Below are 14,891 nucleotides of genomic sequence, written 5' to 3'. Positions count from 1 at the left end.
GGCCTAAACACATCTGAGGTTTGCAATGCAAAGAAAGTCATAAAGCAAAAGCAAGACGTTCAGTATGTTTATCCAAATATGTAGCTGGTTTCATCAAAAGAGGGCAATCCAAGAAAAAGCAGCCTCTTGGCCTTCTCCTAAGGATGGACCCACAAAAGGAGATTTTAGGATTCTTGTCTGACACAGAGATTGTTCCAAACTTCATTAGCAATGCCAACTTGATTTGCTTCTAGTTGCTAACCCCAAGGGAGCTGGTGAATTATTCCAGAGCATAAGGTTTCTCAGATTACTGTGCAAGTGCCTGCTGGTACAGACGAGGGCCTCTAGCGTGGTTCAAAGCCAGTTCTGTCCCCCATTTCACTCCAGAATGGCACTGCTGGGGCGTGGAGCCTGGATGGAGAGAAGGTCAGCAGGGACCACCACTATCTTTTGAAGTCATGCAAGCAAAATACCCATTCCATTCTTTCCCTATTACTGACAGAATTGCAAATTGTAGCCAGAAACATTAGGGTGAAATAGACACACACACATGCACACACACACACCCTGCCCCCCAGCTCCTGCAGCTGCATGGAGGACAAAGAGAAACAGAAACTGAACGCCCACAGCAGAAATGTCCGTAGAAAAATGCCTATTTCCAAATTAATTTGGGTAGCATCACCATTTGCTTTACTGCTGTGTCAAGCCTTGCTTCCAGGGGCAGAAATGTTTTACACAAATAGATTGTTAGTCGTACAGGGAGTTGAAGTTTACTCAATCACTCTGAGAGCCACGGTTTCACAGCGTTTGACCATGACCCAGTGTAAGAAATACACTTTCTATTATGACCCAATGCACACATTCATAACAGAAGCTAGATTTCCATGATATACAAACTCCCACCATGGCTCATTACTAGCTATCAACCTGATGTCACCGAGCCACTGAACACGGAACCGGGAAGAGATGCACACAATCCACTGTCGGCACACACCTGCCACATGCCCACAACGGCAACAACGTCAATGCGGGCAGCAGGGACAGTGGAACTGTGTTGCAGAGAACCATTTTGAAAAACCTTTCGAATTTGCAAAATTGGTAAAAACAAAGAAAAGCATCAGTGTGCAATATCTGAAGGTGTTCTTTACAGAATATTCTGGTCTTTGGAAGCCTTTCTCAGGAAGGATGAAGGGCTCCCTCATTATTTAAACTTCTGTGGAGGATGTTCCAAGAAAGATGATCCCTCTATTGAAAATCATCACCTTCTCCAATTTTTCTCTGGTCCCACTTTGCTCCAGCCCAGACTGTTTCTTTGGATGCAGTTTTAACAAAGCCCTAAAAAAATAAGTTTGATACACTATAAAATGAAGAGTTTGTACGTGTGTGTTAAAATTCACATGACTCTAGGTATTCTGAACGATTGTGACCATTGTTTGTTTTTCCGTAGGCCTTAAAGGTGTTGTGCGAATAAAAGAATTATATTGCTGCTTAATAAACCACCCTCAAACTCAATGGCATTCAAGAATAAGCATTCATTAGGTCAGCTGTGGGGACGATCTGCTCCTACCTGGATTTACTCTTTTGTCTGTGGAGCAGCTGGGGGCTCCACTCTAAGCTAGGTGTCGGTGGGGTGGCTTTTCTCCACCTCTCCCTCACTCATCTTGTGGGGTCACTGAACTGGACTGATAGAAACACTCCTTCTCATGGGAATGGCAATGGCTCAAAAGACAGGAGGAAATTTGGAACCCTTTGAAGGAATCACATTTGCCTCTTGTCTATTAGCCAAATCAAGTCACAGGGCCAACCTCAGAGTTCAAGGGTAAGGAGAACACTCCACCCACAGAGAGAGGGTGCTGTAAAATGACATGCTAAGGGGCATGGTTCCAAGGAGACGTGAAAAATTGGGGCGATTGGTAAGCTGAATAATGCATGCCAAAGATGTCACTTCCTAATCTCTGGAACCTACAATTCTTACCTTATAATGCAAAAGGGACTTTTCACATGTAATTGAAGTAAGGGTTTCAAGATGAAGAGATGATCTTAGACTTTGGAGTAGATCCAATATAACCAAGGGGTCCTTCTAAGAGAAAAGCAGAGGATTAGAATTAGGAGAAGGATATGGGAAGTAAAAGAAGAAGAGGTGATATGATAGGGGGCCATGAGCCAAGGACAGAAGACAGCCTCCAGAAGCTGGGAAAAGTAAGGAAACAGAATGTCCTCCAAAGGCTCCAGAAGGAATGCTGCCCTGCCAGCACCTCGATTTTAGACTTGTGACCTCCAAACTGTAAGAGAATAAATTTATGTTATTTTAAGCCACTAAGTTTGTGATAATTTTTTTATAGTGGCAAATGAAAACCAGTAGGGATTTTGGTATCAGACTGGGAGGTGCTGCTATGACAAATACCTAAAAATGTGGATGTGCTTTTGGCCTTGGGAGCACAATCTGAACTTTGGAAGTTTGAAAAACACTTGAACAGACTTTTAGTAGAAATATGGATATTAAAGACTCTGATAGGGAGGGCTCGAGGAAATGAGCAATATGTTGTGGCAAATGAGAAGTAAGGAGATTCTTGTCAGATAGTGGCCAAAAGGTTAGCTAAATTGTGTCCTATATTTATGTGGAAAGAATTTGTTAGTAATGAACTTGGACATTTAACTAGGATATTTCTAAGTAAAATGTTGAAGCTGTAATCTGGCTGAATCTTATTGTTTGTAGTAAAATACAAGAAGAAAGAGATACGTTGAGAAAAGAAATATTAAGAAAATGAAACCAGGAATTAGTGACTTTGGAAATTCTCAGCCTATTCAAACTGCATAAAAGACCAAAATTAGGAGATTTACCATCAGGAAAGAAAGCCTAAGAAGATAGCTGAGTGTGTGGCTGGACAATCTTTTGCTAGTGCCTGGGAAGAAATAAAATATCACTGTATTCTATCACACAGAGGGTTCTTTGAAGAGATTAATCTTGTGACTCATGGATTTCCCTAGCCATTTCATGGGCCTCTCCAGGAAGAATCTATAGAGGAGTCTTTCACCTAATGGAGAGGATCTCTGTAACATACATGGGAGACCAACAAGGTTCTTGATGATGTGATATAAGAAATGTTGCTATCTTGCACCAAAAGGGACACAGTGCGGGGACAAAGTAAAAAGAAACTGCTGGACTCCCCAGATTCCAAAGGCAGGAAACAGGTGGATAAATCTACTTGGGTGAAAACATTCTACTCTTCATGAAAAAAAAGAATGACTCAGGATAAACTCTTGGCTTCAGGGATTGGAGCCAAAAGCCACAGAAGTTTAATCACAGACTTTGAAATGGTTTTCACAGGCAGATTTCAAAATTGCTTGGCAGAGGTGACTTCTTCCTTTCCTCTATTTTGTTCCCTTTTGAATGGGAATGTCTGTAACTGTTGTCCTGAGCCTGTCTTAGATTGTACTTGGGGAGCCAATAAATTGTTCACTGTCTTCACTGACCTATAGGTGGAAAGGAAGTTTACCCCAGAATAGATCATAACCAGAGCCTCACTTGTGCTTTATTTAGATGAAGTGATTGGGGATTTTTGATCTGATAATATTCAGAAAAATTTTGAACTTTGATTTGATGCTGTGATAGGTTGAGAATTTGGAGGACATTGGAATGTGGTGAATGTATTTTGATGCAGGATGGATGTGAATCTTTGGGGCCCAGAAGGTAGACAGCACTAAGCTGAATAAGGATCCTCCAAAGATGTTCATCTCTTAATTTCTGGAACCTGTGAATGATCCTCTATAAGGGAAAAGGGAATTTGTACCTGTCATTGTTAGGATCTTTAGATGAAGATATTATCCTGTATTTTCTAGGTGGGTCCTAAATATAATTGCAAGTGTCCTTATAAGAAAGATGCAAGAAGGTCAAAGCCAGGGAAAGATGATAGGATAACAGAAGCAAGAATTGGAGTGATGTAATGAGGGTCCAAGCATTGCCAGAGCCTCTAGAACCTAGAAGAAGCAAGGGACAGATTCTCCCTCAGACCATCCAGAAGGAACCAACTCTGTTGACAACTTGATTTTAGCCTCTTAATACTCATTGTGGACTTCTGATCTCCTGAACTGTAAGATAATACATTTGTATTATTTTAAGCCACTATGTGGTAATTTGTTGCAGCTGTAATTGGAATATATAGGACCAACATAGGACCTTTAATACAATCTTATGTAGGAGTAAGCCTAGTTTCCCTGCTTTTACATACAATACCATCTTAAGCATTAAAATTATTTTTAAAATGTATACTATTTTTTTAAAGATATTCACTTTATGAACATTTGACATTCTCAAATGGGACTTGGCCTTATATTGAAACCAACTTATCTTCCAAGAGAAGCCAACTTTCCTTTAAAAATGAATGTCAATGAGTAACAGGAATCTGAAACATAGAAACATATAAGCAACTGTAAACACAATTGAAAAATTAAAGTAAAAATATATATGTGATGGAACAAAAATTATTCATGTAGGAGCTTTGGGAGTCACCGAAGGGAATTTTGCAATTACAAGTGCCCCCTCCTCGCTCTTCACTGTTGCTGATTAGAAGCCAGGAAGTCTACATTATAAAGGTAGAAGCAGTGGGAAAGGAGCAAGAAGAAAAGAGAGAGGAAAATAATTGGAGGTCTATGGAGCAAGATGTCCCAGAGAACTCTATGCTGTGATCAAAGTAGATAGAATGAGACAGGGGATTTTTTTTCTTAATGTATTTCTGTAAATGATATAAATGGATCCCTTCTGAAGTTTTCAGAAAAGACAGAATACCGATATATACAATTTTTGGATTTCTTCTGGCTGTTGGAAGGAAGATACATAGTACATATCTGTAATGTTATTTTGGATCCTTCTTGAAGAGTTCCTTTATCATTGAGGAATACGTTAGATTGTAAGTGTTAGGAAAGGGGACCAACAATATCTTAACAAGTAGGGATTTGTTTCCCTCATGTAACAGGAAGCCTGGAAGCACATGGCTGTGGGTATGGTCCTTCAAGGACCCAGGCTCTTTTCATGTTTGTGTACTAATCATCTGAGTGGCTTTTACAGTTAGGTTTATACTCTATGTTTAAACGATGGCTGCTGCAGATCCAGACATTATGACCTCATTCAAAGCCAAAAAGTACAAGGGCGGCCAAGGTGAAGACCCATCTCTTCCTACATCTCTATTACAAGGAAACAAGTCATCTTTTTTAGCATCCCTCAGCACATTTTTCCTTAGATCTCATTAGCCAGAACTGGGTCATTGATTGCCCAAACACCCAGCATTGTAGACAGGAGAACGCAAGACTGATGTGGTGTGTAGTAAAGAAAATGGGATGGGGGATGGCTTTTGGATGGCTGACCATTGGGTTTTGCTGCAAATGTCTAGTCTCTCTCTCATTCAAGGGGCTCCTGGTTGATGGTCAGCCGATTTGAGAACTAAGTGACGGCTACAGCTCTCTGTCATGAGGACCGATATCCAGAGAAAAGCCACAGCACTTCTCTTCAAAAATCCGGGCATTTGCCTCACCAGTGGGCTTCTCAGTGCTGAGGCAAGTATGTGTCTTCTGGGCTGTCTTGGAGAACTTATTAGAATGGATAAGTAGGTCACACCTGATAAATCTTTTATATCATTCCCTAAGTGCTTGGATTGCTTTCTCTATGTAATATCAAGGTATTTCTGGCATCTTCCCTTCTTAAGAAGAACTTCAGCGTAGATCTGAAAAGCCCAGACTCTAGAAGCAGACTAACTGCTTTGAATCTCAGCTTTACCACTTACAAGCTGCACATGGGAAATTGTTGCATCTCCAAATGCCTCAGTTTCTGCTTTTATAGGTGGAGATGATAATACTTATCTCAGGCTTAGTCTTAGAATTAAATAACTTGATATATGATAGTATGTGAAACAGTGCTTGGCCCCTGGTAAGAGCTACATGAGTGCCCGCTAGCAGTATTATTTATGCTGGGCCCCCTGAGTCTGGACTTTAGCATTAACTGAGCGTATGTTTAAGACTACCCCAACCCCTAACGTGAACCCACTGAGCACTGCTTCCCTCTCATTACATTCAGCCCAGTCTAAAGCTGTGTTCTTCTTTCTTTACTCTAGAATTCTCAGAATATCTCACCACACGTATTCCCCAGATTTTTGCTTTTCCAAGACAGTCAAATGTCAAAACTCTGTGTGATGGTTCAGTCTTTTTTGGGGTTTATCTTTTCAGCTGGTCTCTTGAGATGCGCTAGGAACCTCATCATGGCCTCCATTTGGTAAGGGAAACCAGCACAGAGCTCGAGGGCCATGGGGTACATTCAGTCATCTGGATTTTCTCCTGTCTCTCCATCTGGTCCTCAGGGTCCTACTCTGTTCTAATCAATGTCCTTGCTTTCAAATAAGGATGCTTAGGCTGTGCATCTAAGTGATTTTATAATTCAGTGACCTACAAGATCAAATTTTGTTTTTTGTTTTCACCTATCTTGACTGTTAGCTGTTAGAAAAAAGAAATTTTGTTGGTATTCTTCCTGCGTTTGACTGTCTTAAAAATCACAGAAAAATCCTTAGTGTATATGTCCTTTGAGCTGAGAATTTAGGAATTTGAGCTGAGTAATTGGGAGTTAGAGCCCATTGTTCTCTTTCTTTAAGCTGTCCAACTCCATAAAACAACAGAAACAACCACCTTACTTAATTTCCTTATATTCCTCAGCTGCTACTTGGTTTCCCCAACATCGATTTCAATGGGTACTTCATCCTAGGTGAGCACAGTGATAATTGAATTAAACCACCTCACTACTCTATGCTATAAACTGCCTGCGTGAAAACCCTTTAAACCAGTTGGATTTTCAGCCCCCAGGCCCACTCAAACTAGACAACTCATCCTTCTCTTTTCCTGAGGGTTGGTGTCTGTTGGTTCTTGGTTCTAATGTCTGTGTCAATCAGGCTACTTAACTACAAGCAACAGAAAGTTACTCTACTTGATTTAAGGAGAAAAGGAATTTATCTCAAGGCAAGCTTAGAGTCAGGCTCAGGGGTACCTGCATTTAGAAACAAATCCTCAATCAACTCATAAAACTGGTTAGGTGAAGACACTGTTACCTCTATCACCATATACCAGACATGTCAGCTTCTAAAGATTTTATTTTTTTATCAACTTGAGAAAGAAGTATGCATGTCTGCATGAGTTGGGTATGCATGGGGAAGGGTGGGGGGGGGGGGGGGGGGGGGGGGGGGGGGGGGGGGGGGGAGGGGGAAAGGCAGAAGGAGAACAAGACTCTCTGCTCAGCAGGGAGCTCTTCTTGGGGGCTCAGGACCCTGAGATCATGACCTAAGATAAAGGCAGATGCTCAACCCCAACTGACTGAGATCCCCAGGTGCCCCTAGGCAGGCCAACTTCTAGTGGCAGTGTCTTGGCATCAGTAACTCGTACCACTGCTAGCGGTACCATCCTAAAAACTTGATCAATTACCTTTACCATTGGAGGCTTTACCTTCCATGGGATTACATAGGACATAATTCCCAAGTTGTTAAAGATAGTTCAGGTCCTGAACAGGGGGGGAAATATATATATATATACATATGTGTGTGTGTGTGTGTATATATATATATAAAATTTTTTATTTCATTACACACATAATTGTTACTTTGTTGCTTCTAATTTTCATACAACTTGAATAGGTTAAGAAATGTGGTGTGTGTTTAGTACCTTAAATATCCCTTTTAATTTTTAGAGTACTCTTAAGAGTGATTTCTGCCTTGATCTTCATTTCTTCCTGGTTTCCTGGGGAGGGCAAAAGAGTATAATGGAAAGATTTGTGGGCTCTGAAGTTGGGAAAACTGGATTTGATCCTGACTCTGACCCTAATCTACAGTGCCTATAGGTGGGCATATTACATAACTTTTCCAAGTCTTAGCTGCTTCTTTTATAAAATGGGTATAGCAACTCTGTTCTATGAGTTGTTATGAGGATCAGTAAAATTCACATAGAGCTTAGTAAAAGATGCTGAGAAGCAATGGACTTGCTTGTGTGGATAGAGTTGTGTTTTCTACATTTTTAATTGGGCAATCATCAAAAGTATGTTACACAGGACAAATATATGGAAAGAAGTAGAGCAGACTTAACAATACCAACAGACACTATTGCATTGTTCTGAAGTAATCCCAAATGTCTTCCTTTTTTTTAACCTAATATTGCTTGTTCACAAGTGGTAGAAATGCTAAAAATCAGTCATTATTCATCAGGTAAACATGATCTTGACCATCAGCAACCAGGACTTGCACTATTAAAATCCCACTATGTTATTTTCTTCCACTCTAAGTTTTTAATGAATTCTCTCTTGAGAGGACATTATGAAATATACAACTCCATCCTAGAAAACATCTTTATGTCTAAAAGCAATGTCCTTTAGTAATTATTAATGTAAATTATAATCTTAACTTCATAAGAAAAACAATGGAGATAAAATTAATTTCCTTCAAAGGCATTGTAAGTATATTACTTATACAAGTAAATAAAATATATAATATACATGTATTTTTATCATATAAATACATATAATGTGTGTACATATGAATATTACACCATCACACTTTCTCTATATACACATAAATTTTTTAACAAGATCTTGAAATAATAACCATATGTAATATGCTCTATAGTAGTGGATCCATGATGTTTAAATGATTGATGTCTTTTAGAACTCTCTAGGTAACCAGGTGGCACAGTTATTAACCACCTGCTGAAACTTGGCTTTAAAGCAAATCTATTAGGATTAGAATCTGTACCATCTCTATCCAAAGCAAGAAAGTCTTGGCCACCAGATGTCACTATTCTTCTATTTCCCTCCCCATACACTAAGAGCTGTGAGACCTTATTTTCTAACAAGGGACTGAGGAAAATGCGCGCCTCCCCACATTCCTGGGATTTCACTAAAAGTCTTATTAAGAGGAATAGTCCTGCCCTTGCAGATTTCCTCCTCGCTCTTAGATAGCACCTGGATGATTTCTGACAGCCGAGGATCCAAGCAGCTGAAAATCTGGGACCCCTTAGGTCAAAAAATGTTAGAGCCATTTCCCTGAGCTTGAAGTTAAAGGCGGGACTGGCCTAATGGGCCTTGAGCCAGAGAAGCCCAGTGCAGGACAGGCCCTGAGGTGTCCTGGAGTCAGCAGACCTCCCTAACCCTTGGGTAGCCCTGAGTACTTATTTACAAAATGAGAAATTTGGGCTAAGTCATTTCCAGGGTCTAAAAATTCCATGATCTTCAGTTTTTAAATGTTTCTGTGGAGGAGTGTGGGCAGCAGAGTGGGGTGATCTAAATTCCAGATAGAAGACCCCAGGGAGGAGTGAAATAGGGACATAATTCTCATACAGTAATCTGATGTAGTGACTGGTTACAGGGCCTGAAACATGCTGGGATTATGAATCTTGTCATCTTGATCTCTGAGGCGATCCACCAGGTCATTCTCCCTCCATTCTAGATCCTGCTTAACAATGACCTATAATGTTCCGATGTACACATGCAACCATATCTCCGGGGGCTCGATTGGATTTAATACGTCCTGTCAGCCAACGTTTGTGGTACCCTCAGGGCATGAGATATGATTTATTTCGTTGTGAATTTACAATAGTACAGTGTTCAGCTAGCTCATCCAGCGTGTGCATAGAATCCAAGGGCGGGAGGAAGAAAAAGAAAGAGAAATGGAATTTATTTATTGAGCGCCTAGCATATGCCAAGTATAACTAAGTACTTTACATATGCTTTCTTTCATCTTCAAAATAGGCTCCTGAAGCTCACAGATAAAGAGGTTGAATTCAAATGGTTAAGTGACTTGTCCAAGGTCACAAAAACCAAGTAGTAGACTTGGCTACCTAGAACACATTCCATGAAGAAGGAAACTGAAACTCGGGGCACTTATTAAAGTTGTATGCTCCTGTAAATCGGTGAGCCCCCAGTCTTCCCTGACTGGGCTTCGCTGCTAGAAGTCCCCTGGTGCTTCGAGGCCCTTGGAGTGCACCACTCTGGAGGATGCTTTGTCATATGAGCATTGGCACACTATCCCCGACCTTGCTGGAATATTATTTATGGCTGTGATTAACCTGTCTCCCTTGCTCCTTTCTCCCTTTGGGCTGCAGAATTGAAAGGTTGCTTGAAGTCCTCTCCGACAGAGTTGAGAGTTTGCAGACAGCCCCTGAGAAGCTGGGGCGTTTCGAATTGGCTGAGCGCTCGGCCTGGGAGGGCGGGGAGTTTGCCGAACGTCTCTGGCCAGAATCCCTGCCTTCAAGAGCCGAGAGCCCAGAAGCGGTGAGAAGTTAAGAGACGCTGGGCTGGGGGGTGTTAGGGGAAATTACGGACAGACCCCCGCACCTCTAGCCTGAGCCCGCGAAGAGCGTTGCTACCGCGTCCGGGCTGTGTGTGGACGCGCCGCGCGCGGCCCCGCCAGGGCTGGGAGTTTGCAGACCGTCCCTGCCGCGGCCCGCTCGGCGGCGGCCCTGCGGCTCCCGCGGCAGCCGCGGCGGCCCCGGGCGCGATCCAGCCCAGGTAGCCGCGCCACAGGCTTGGGGCGCCGCGACTCCGTGCCCCGCCGCGTCGTGGGCCCCGCGGGGACAGTGGCTGGCGGGCGCTCCCTGCTGCTATTGCTGCTGTTCAACACGGAGGTGAGAGCCACTGGGTCGGGGCGATCGCGTCGGGCTCGCCATCCCCGCGGGGAGATGCACGCAGAGGGGACAGCGGAGGGCGCGGGGAGCTGGGCGCGGGCGGGGAGAGCCTGCACCGAGGGCGGCGCGGCCGGGGGTTCGCCTGCCGCCTGCGTGGGTGCCCTGGCTGCGACCGCCTTGCGGGACCCGGGAGTGCAGCGGGGGACGCGCCTTGAGGCGCCCACCTGCCTGGGGCAGCCCTCTCCAGGGGAGACAGCAGGCCCCCAGCGCCCTTGAGGAAGAGGCTTGTGGGCTTTTCAAAGGACTGTCCAGAGGAGGCTTTGGTGGCGCGGACTGTAGGCGAGCTGCCGGGGATGGCAGATGGGCGCTCGGACCGCGAAGGAGCCTGGTGGGGTCACGCTGCGGGTGTGGGCCGGGCTGGGGTCCCGGGAACAGGGGCGCGCAGGGCGGGCTCAGCCAACGGCCAGTGGGGAGGAAGAAGAAGGGAGGCTGGCCCGGGGCCCAGAAGAGGAGGGATGCGGCGGAGCGACGCTCCGGGCTGGGGAACCGGGAAGCCCGGGGGAACCCCCCCACCCACCCTTTGGGGCCGGTCGCCGGCCCGCGACCCCGTCAGGGCGCTCCGCGAGTCTGCCTGGCCGGAGAGGCTGCGGGGAGCGCAGAGCCCACACCCGCGCGCACACACTCCCCGAGAGCATGCTCAGTGCAGCCCTGGGAACTTCCTGCCGAGTCGCGAGCCGCCCGGCCCCCTCCCGGCCCCCTCTGGGTCCCCCTCCCGGTCCACGGTGTGCTAAGTTGGGGGCGACCCAGCGCGCGGGTAGGGGGCGCGGCGCCCGCCTGTCGCCGTTTCGTGCCCCTGGCCCCTGCCTCGCTTTTGCTCAGATCCCAGCGCTGCTGGCGCCGACCGCCCCCGCGGCTGGGAACGGGGGTGTGGATGTCATCCCCCGGTCCCCGAGGCCAGGTCCGAGGCCGAGAGGCCAGAGGCCTGGCGGTGCGGCCGCTTGCGTGGTGGACTCACTCCCTATGCACTCTCAGAGCGCACAGACCCCGCGCCGGGAGCAGACTGGGTGAAAGGGGGTGTGTGAGCTGGGGACGTTCGCGCACACTTGCTGTCACACACAAAGCCGTGGTTTCGTAGCTACCGCGCGGAAGAGGGAAGAGGTGGCGCTTGCATTGTCCAGCCTCGTTCGGAGCGCCAGCGGGTGCTCTGCTGGAAGTAGGCGATGCTTAAGGTTTTCGGAGATGCCGGGCTCGAGGTCTAGGGCCCAGTGCTCCCGGTTCCGATTGCCAAGCCCGGCGCGGGGCAGACACTGTTGTTCGCTCCCGGCTCTGGCGGCCCAGTTAGAGAAGGTTGGGCACTTACAGAGCTGTGAAGTTGGGGAGGGGAAAGCCGCGGTGTGTATGGGGTTCGGGTGGGATGGCCACAGGGTACCTGGAAACACTCAGATTTGATTATTAGCGGCGGGATCTCATTGTAAAGACACACAAGTGGGAAGCTGGTGTCCCAGTCTGTGTTCATTGTCAGGACCCGAGGGACTTGGTTGGATTTTACTCGGAGAGCACCCCCGCTCCGCCCCCAACCACCACCATGCTATCAACTCTATCACGGGTATCTTGAGACTTGATGAAGGGTCAGAACTGCCTTGTTTCTGATTCAAGAAATCAAAAAACAGTTTTTCATGATAGCCAAACCCATCACAGATCTGTCTCGATAAATGGATTTTCACCACCACCACCCACTTCCTTCTTTCCTACAGATTCTTTTTGTTGTTATTGTTCAAGGCTGAGATAAGCACCCTTAAGTTTGGCACTGCTAGGATTGGAGCCCAGCTCCATTTTCTGAAGGCTGTTTAGTTTTCTCCAGTTACCAACTTGCCATCTGGGTAGTCAGAGGGAAGTGGAGAGGCCCTGAAAAACAGAGTGATAGGGGAGGAGGGAGAAGGTGACCGTTTTGCCCCCTTTAGGAGCTGGGACAAAAGGAGAAAGGACCTCCTGTGCCTGACACCTGACTCTGGCAGAGCTGGGTGCCAGGACTTAAGGGTTGGACTTTTCCTTTGGTCTCCACCTTTGTTCCAACCTGCCTGGGTTTGGGATACCTAGGCCTGGAGTTTCTAGGAGAAAGGAGTCTGCTGTACTGGTTTAGAGCCTTGTGGGGCTTGCCTCCACACAGGCAGCTGCTGGTTGGGTTGGTATTTAGGCGGAGGGGGATGGCAAGAGGGCTGGGGGCCCTGCCCAAATCTGCTAATGGCATCTGTGCACCCCAGCCCCTCTGCCAAGCAGCGCATGGGCTTTTTGATCTCAGCAGCGCACATTTCAAGTGCTTTGTGTTTGAAGTGTGAATACAGTACATATATATATTCACACATATGTATGTATATATACGTTTTTATAAAGAAGTATGTGCATATGCAGTGTTCTTTAGTAGCATCTTGGAGCTGGAAGGGACCTCTCAGGAGATCATAGGAATTCAGATTTTCTCCCTTCCCATTCAGTTTTCTCAGTTTAAAAATAACTAAAGCAGCCTTCTGCCCAGCTGGCCTTCAAATGCATTGAAATGCCAGAGTCCCCCTGTGATTCTAGTGGGGTGAGGGGGGGGCTTTGGCTCCTCCCATGAGAAGTGTGACTCCTCAGGATCCCTTGTAGATGTCAGTCATTTAACACCACCTTTCCAGATCAAGTCACTGCAGTGTCACCCTCAGACTGATTTGGCAGGGGACAGACAGTAGCCAGGGTGCCCTGCAGAGAAGTCCAGAAAACTGCACAGAGCAGTCATCATAAGACTTGTGTTGGGAGGTTCATGTCCTTTCTCACTCCATGCTCATTCAGGCAGGTGGTTGCCCTGCTCCTTCCCAAGGGAGCTCTTTGCATGTCTTGGCCTCCTGGCTTTAGAAGGGTGGGCTGCTGGTGGGGTGAAGGGCTTCCTGTGTTGATCTTATTGTAGGAAATCTCAGGAAAGCATACACTGTTAGGAGCTTTGTCTCTGGGGGTTTGTTGTTGTGTATGGCAAAATCTGAGAAAGGGTCCTTGTGTCGGGTGAAGAGTTAACAGAATTTTGGCTGACAGAAGGTGTATGTGTTCCAGAATCCAGGTACTTAAAAAAAGACAGAGAGAGAGAGAAAATAATTTTATATTTGGGGTGGAAGTTGTGTGGGTGACAGTTGAGAGGTTTGGGTCACAAATAAGTGTTGTGCTTGTCAGTGCAAGTTTTACTAGGCTGCCTTTAAAGTTCATAAGTACTTTGAAGTGTAGAGTCACTCTTAACCAGAAGATGGTTGTAATTTTTAATGTGTTGGAAATTGAGTAGAGATCCCCCCAGCCCTTCTTGACGTTTCTAGTCTTGGCCTCGGCCCCTATCCTATATGGCATCTGCTTTCAACATCACAAATCGGAGCCCCGTGTGACACCTCTGCCAGCCACAGGTGGGTTCATGGAGTAAGTTTGTCCCACAGCTGCCATGAGCCATGCCCTGTGCTAGGGCTGAGGATAAAGATGTCCTTCTTCAAAATTACCTTTTGAACTTTTAATTTATCTGACCTTCTCTTTCTGTGTGTTAATGCAAACTATCAGTTCTTGGAAGGTCGCCAAGGTGGGTCCCAGGAGCCTTAGTACTTTAACTATGTTCTCTCAGCTGGAAGCATGGGGACTTGTGCTCTGTTTGCTTCCTTGGGCTGTTTTATTTATTTGTTTTTTCACTGCTACAATTAAATTCATGTTTTCCCAACGTTGTCACATCTGGAAAGCTGTATGTGTTCGTGAGAGGGGTTGGAAGGATCACTTTATTTTTTCAAAATCCTAGAGCTCTCTTATCCAAATGCATAACCTTCTGGAAAGCGAACAGGAGCCTTTCCATCAAGGCCCTTTGTCCAGCCTGAAGAATCTGGACAGGCAAGGGGGGATAAGCTGCCATGGCTGGGTTTGGTGGAGTTCTCCCTGTAAACTGTCCCTGCCACCCCCCACTCCTGCAGTGCTTGTGTTGAGGGCTGCTGGACGTAGGCCCCACCAGGATGGTTATCAAAGATGGCTAAGGAGTATTTCACCACTCTGTTGCCCATGCCCTTAGGAGTAAGGTGTATCCAAGTACTTTATTACTTGTAAGAGTTAAATACTGATGTTTGCATTTGATTTACTAAAAAAAAAAAAAAAGTTGGCCCTTCAAGGTTACCCCTAGAATAGATTAACAGCCTCGCTTTTTTTTCTTTTTTTTAAATTTAATTTAATTTAATTTTTTGTCAGTGTTCCAACATTCATTGTTCATGAACCACACCCAGTGCTCC

At 45.7% G+C, this 14,891-nt stretch overlaps 1 protein-coding gene across 2 annotated transcripts in view; it reads left to right on the top strand.

Moving 5' to 3' along the window:
* Window positions 1-10,350: 10,350 nt before the first annotated feature.
* The window catches only part of MGAT5 (alpha-1,6-mannosylglycoprotein 6-beta-N-acetylglucosaminyltransferase), a 340,000-nt gene continuing 335,459 nt past the window's right edge, over window positions 10,351-14,891 (top strand). For both annotated transcript variants that reach the window (XM_032856183.1, XM_032856182.1), the window contains exon 1: window positions 10,351-10,620. The gene's annotated coding sequence lies outside the window, so the exon portion shown is untranslated. The remainder of the gene's footprint in view (window positions 10,621-14,891) is intronic.

This window comes from Lontra canadensis, unplaced genomic scaffold (assembly GCF_010015895.1).
Source record: "Lontra canadensis isolate GAN:19392208 unplaced genomic scaffold, GSC_riverotter_1.0 scaffold11, whole genome shotgun sequence".
In the NCBI taxonomy this organism is placed as follows: Eukaryota; Metazoa; Chordata; class Mammalia; order Carnivora; family Mustelidae; genus Lontra; species Lontra canadensis.
The sequence above is the reverse complement of the archived record's forward strand: the minus strand, read 5'-3'. Positions and strand labels throughout refer to the sequence as shown.